The sequence below is a fragment of the Physeter macrocephalus genome, chromosome 19 (genome assembly GCF_002837175.3).
Source record: "Physeter macrocephalus isolate SW-GA chromosome 19, ASM283717v5, whole genome shotgun sequence".
In the NCBI taxonomy this organism is placed as follows: Eukaryota; Metazoa; Chordata; class Mammalia; order Artiodactyla; family Physeteridae; genus Physeter; species Physeter macrocephalus.
In genome coordinates, this window is record NC_041232.1 from 76,437,951 (window position 1) to 76,443,586 (window position 5,636).

The following is a 5,636-nucleotide window of genomic DNA, read 5'->3' on the forward strand; positions in this document are numbered from 1 at the left end:
ATTTATAAGACATAGATCAAGAATGTGCATAGAGCATATATAAAGATCTCTTATGATTCAATAATAAGACCACAAACCACGGTATTAAACCATTGGCAATACCTCAGATACTTCACAAAATAAGATATGTAATAAACACATGAAAAAATGCACAGTACTATTACTTATGAGACAAATTACGGATTAAAATCTCAATGAGATAGCATCACAAACAGATTAGAGTTGCTAAAATTAATTTAAAAAACTCCTACCATGCTTTTTGTTGTCAAGGATGTGGACAACCTTGAACTCTCATATACCGCTGGTGGAAATATAAGTGGTACAGCCACATTGGAAAATACTTGGTAGCTACTGCACTTATAAAGTTAGACATACACATACTATCACTCTATGGTACTAATCCAAAATAAATGGAATTTATATGTACAAAGATGTGTACATCAAAGTTCATAACACCTTTATTTCCAGTAGTCCAAAACTGGAAACAGGATGTCTATCATGAGATGAATAAATAAATGAACTAACTGTGGTATATTTATACCAAATTAAAAAAAGGGTGCCACAAACTATTGACAAATATGGATGCATCTCAAAATGGTTATTCTAATTGAAAGAAGTCAGAAAAAAAAAATATATATATATGTGTGTGAGTAGAGAGAAGCTTTTGAGGGTGATAGAAATGTTTGCTATCTTGATTATGGTGGTTTTATATAGTAACACAACTGTACAATTTTCTATACTTCAAATATAGTTTATTAAAACTTACCAAGTGGAATGGGTACTGAAGGACGTAGCTGGACCGCCCCAAATCCCAGCATTCCATTCGGGCCTGCACCAAGATGGCGGCGCCCACGTTGCAGTCTTTTATCTCAGGCAGGTGGTTCGGTGCCCCAGGCCCTTCAGAAGTCTTGCCCCTGCGGCTGCGTGAGACCCACTCTGGTGCTCAGGAGTGGCTGGCGGTGTAGGAGGCTCGGGGTCTGTTTTAGAAGTTCCTCCCCTAGAGGGGGGGCAAAGCTAGAACTCCCTGCGCTCTTCCACTGTGGAAGGCGGGCAGCTTTCTCCAGACTATCCACCGCGGCCTCGACCTATGGCCGACTTGTTGCTTCTTGTGGGGCATCTGCTGGCGCTGCTGGGCCCCTTTCACTTGTAGCGAAGGGGCTACCAAGTGACTGCGCTGGGGGGGGGGCCGGCGCCGTGGTGTGCCGCCTCGGACACCCAAGCAGCCTGAAGCTAGGCGCGCGCCAGGCGCCGGCTGCCGAGCGCGAGGGAAGCAGCGAGCGCCCCGCACCGCAGGCTCCAAGCCCTGTCTGCTCCTCACCAGCAGCTCCTCGCTGACGCGCGGGCTTGCGGCAGCTTCCGAGAGCGACTGGGGGTGGGGGCGGGGGGCGGAGCCTGACGCTTGCGCGGGAGCTTCCGGACGCGGGGCGAGAATCCCGAGACCAGGAGTTTGGACGAGGTTTTTACACCGGGTGCTCTAGGCCTGTGACCTCTGCTGCCTGTTCGAGCCCAGCTGGGTGCATCTGGTCAGCTGGGCAATATCATGTTCTGGTACGACTTCATCCACAAGTTGACTGGAGAAGACGGGTCTGGAATCACTGTTCCCCTAATTACAGGTACACCCGGATCCAAACTGGGAAGTCTGCTGGCAGTGCTCTTTGGCTGAAGAGTTAAGACACCTCCTTTTGAATTGTATCAATTCTTGGTCAGGAAGCAAGATGATTGGGTAGAAAAGTAAAAGCGCCTCACTTTTCTGCCCCTTGCACAGATTGACCACATAGTGCAGCTTCGGGTCAAAGAGCCGGGAAATTGGCGTCTTCAGAAACGACTTGCTGCGGAAGTAGCAAAGCTTGTTCATGGACAGGAGGGGCTGGGTTCTGCTAAAAAGTGTACGCAAGCCCTTTGTTATAGTAGCATAAATGCACTGGAGGTCACGTCTGATCAAGAGTTAAAAGAGTTGTTTAAAGAAGTTCATTTTCCGAATTAGTTCTTAACCTTGGGACAAGTGTCCTGGATACATGCTGCAAAGCAAATGCCATTCCAGATGGTCCCCGAGGGTATTGGATAGCAGAAGGTGGAGTCGGTATTAATCACAGACAAGTAACAAATCCTGAGAGTGTTTTAGTTGTTGGACCACATGTTCTTAAGAATGGACTTTCATTCTTAATGATGGAAAAGGGATCTTTACACCATAAATGGCTTCAGCTCTGATGAAAAATCCTGTGGTTCAAACAGCCATCATTCATTCTCGAGATTAAGAAAGAACTTATACCTCTGCTTATGCAAATCAGGACAACAGAGACTGGAGTATACTCTCGGCTTCACACTGTAAGTAATTTCATTATTTATGTAGGTTGGTTAATAAATAAGTTGTTTATGTGATGATGGAGTATTTTATTTCCTGATCTGTAAACATCGACTACCATAGAAAACCATAGTTTCCTGGGTTAATCTTTTTTCTTGAAGTTATACTTCATGAAAAAATTAATTGCTGTGTTTCCTCTCCTACCCTTCTTGCTCTATTTTTTGGAGTTGAGGAGAAACAATGAAAAATAGGTAGTTTAAGGGATTGTGGATTCTTTTTATCAGGTTTGTATCTCACTGATCTCAGGAGTGTTTTATTGTTGTTCTGAAATGAGCAGTGCCTCTAGTGTCCACATTAGGAATGCAAAATCTAGTATTTGGAAACGTAAATTTCTGATTTTTTCATCATTTAGGAAGTAAATATAGTTCTTCTTAAAAAGAAGAAAAGTATCGGATGAAACCATAGTTGTCATTAGAAATTACAGTAGAAATCATTTCTTTTCAAAGAAAAGAACAGAAATCAGTACTTGACTTTTCAGAAGTTTCTAATTCAGTTTTGCAGTCCCTAGCCTGTTTCAGTATAGTTTAATTTATTCATCGCCTTAAAAAAAGGAAAGTATCCAGTGGAAATTACTGAACTACAAAATCCATCTGATGAAATTAACAGCAACTTGGACACAACAAGTTAAAGGTTCCAAGAATTTGAAGGCAAATTGATATGTTATTCAAACTGAATAATATAAAGAAAACAGACAAACAAAAAGACAGTAGTCTCAGTTGCGGGGCAGTATCAAGCTACTTAATGTATATGTAATTGGAGTTTCAAAAGGAGAGGGAGAAACAAACAATTCAGGGATCAGAGGAAAACAAAATTTACTTGTTTCAGTTGTTAAGTATTACAAAGAGAGAACTTTCGTATCAAAGTTAGTAAGTCTAATTCGTAAGTGTAATAAGTATTAGAACTAATGTATTGCCTGCCTAGAGTGCTTTACCACCACACCTAATTCATCTTCATATGCATCTCCAGTGCAACTACCCCCAGTGGTTTTCTGACCTGCACTCCTCCCATAGACATCAATGCCTAGTCATTCCTTTGCATTGCTTAATTTTACAGTATTATACTTGTATCATTGCGCACTTAACAATTTAGTGAAAGTTTTATTTACGTTTGTCTCTGCCACTATGAAACTAACTGGGACAATGTCTTATTTAAGTGTATTTATCTAGTATCTAGTACTATGAGCACATGGTCACTCTTCAGTGATTATTCATCAAGTAAAAGAAAATATAAGAAGATTCAAAATGATAAAACACAAAGAAGGAAAATACCTAGAACTTATTACTGTAAACCCTAAATGGATATGAGAAGTTACTCTGTAAGGGAAAAACAGGGCAAATTATTATGTACATTTTATAAATTTTTTCTGTGTTCCCTTAAAATTGATTTAGGGTATCATGGAAAACAATCCACATCTTGAGCTGGTAGAGAGCATGGCTTGAGAGTCAGAACAAATGAGTTGCTTGGTGTTTGTGTCTAAACACGTCTTTCATTGCAGTTTATCTCCCTTTTCTTGTCTGATAAGAAGTTAAATTGGTTAGCATGGGTCTTTCATCTGTTCTATTAACTTTAATCTATTTTGGGGTTAAACCGTTTTGTCTTCTTATTTTAAAATAATTTAAAAGCAATTGTCTCTAGCATGCAACGGGAGAGCTGCCTCACACGGGTGCCTGGCTGACCTGCGGAGGACGTAGTAGGTCTCCTCAGAGGCGTCTCCATCTGGGACAGGGTCGTCTCATGAATGTGAAGTGATCTTCTGAGAGTTTCATTTTGGGGTAGAGGGACATGGTTTAAATGCCCTTTTTTGTCTTTTAGGGAATTTCCATATCACATGCTTGTAAAACTTTCATTACAAAATGTGAGACTGGGATTTTTGGGGTAGCATCCCATCTCTTGCTTCATGTTTTAGGTAAATCACTACCTCATACTTGGACCACACATGAGTATCATGCATGACCCATACAGGTAAAAAAAGAGGGGACATAAAATGGCCTGTTGGTAGGCATGCTAAGTCTCAGGCGGAGTGGACTACAAGTCGTTGAATGTTCTTCCATTTCTAGGACTGTATGATGCTCAGGAATCAGAAATCTCAATGAAACAATGGACAATGCCATTAAATAATAATGCTGATGCAACGATAATTTTTAGAGAGTACTACTATCTAACACATAGTGGCTAGGATTTTAAAAATTCTTTTAAATTCTAGCAAAACGTATGCTTATAACACATTTTTTTCCCCTCAGTATGATGCTTGTGGCATATATGTTTACTCTCCAGAGTTTCTGTGGAGACTTGGCCCTGTGGTTTATTTTTGCTTTGTTTCTGTACTTATGTTTTTTCTCTTAGTAATTTAGTTCTCCCAGTGAAAAAATGTATTCATGTTCTTCAAAAGTATAATCCTTGGATTTGGAGCAGTTGTCTCCTTTCTTGCCGTTATCTATCTGTCCAAGGACACTGAATACATGTCACCTTTCTTATTATGTGGACATTGCACGGGAGGATATAATTTATTAAATATTAAAGATCTTCAGGTATTTCTTCACATTGTATTGCTTAGAATCGTAAAATCTAAAAGCTGGAATGATTTATCTAATGGTCTCATTTTATGTGTTAGGGAGCTGAGAGGGAGAGAATTGAAATAACTCGTGTGAGATCTTAATGCCAGTTTGCAGCGGTCCCAGGAGTAGCTCATTCCCTCTTCATGTCTCTTTTGCCATCTCAGATAAGTTTGGTTTTTCCTTGTAGCCTTTTGGATCAGAGAAGACACTGTCTCTGTTCCCCCATTCACAGAATTGTTTGGATGAATAGGAAACTTTCTTGGCCATGGGTGAACTCAGGCTTCTTTCTTTGTCGCTGAGAAATCTGCCTTTGCAAACTGTGAATCACTATGCAGCAGCTGCTTCCACAGAGAACACCTGGCTTGGATGGATGTCTGTGCTTTGCTACCTTCTCCCCTCCTCCTACCGTTGTAGTTAAAGTAACAGGTTTTGACTTTTAAAGGGCAGCCGTGGTTCTATACAGTAGCATCTTCCTCTTGGAGAGAAGTCCCTTTTTGGATTCCCTGTGTTTTAACAACATGTAAGCACCTATTTTTATGCTCTCTTTTGTCAAGTTGTGACTAGAATCTAAAACATTACTTACTCTTTCCTATAGTAAGCCCATCACTGTGGGGAAGACATACACAATTCACTTTTATCTCCCATTGGAAGTATACACACTCGCCAACCGGCAACTGTTACAATCTCACAACTGTGAGTTTCCAAACAACCTTACTATG

At 40.6% G+C, this 5,636-nt stretch overlaps 1 pseudogene; it reads left to right on the forward strand.

Annotated features, from left to right (window-relative positions):
- Positions 1 to 839: 839 nt before the first annotated feature.
- On the forward strand, positions 840 to 2,208 carry LOC102990958 (tyrosine--tRNA ligase, mitochondrial-like; annotated as a pseudogene).
- Positions 2,209 to 5,636: the final 3,428 nt, after the last annotated feature.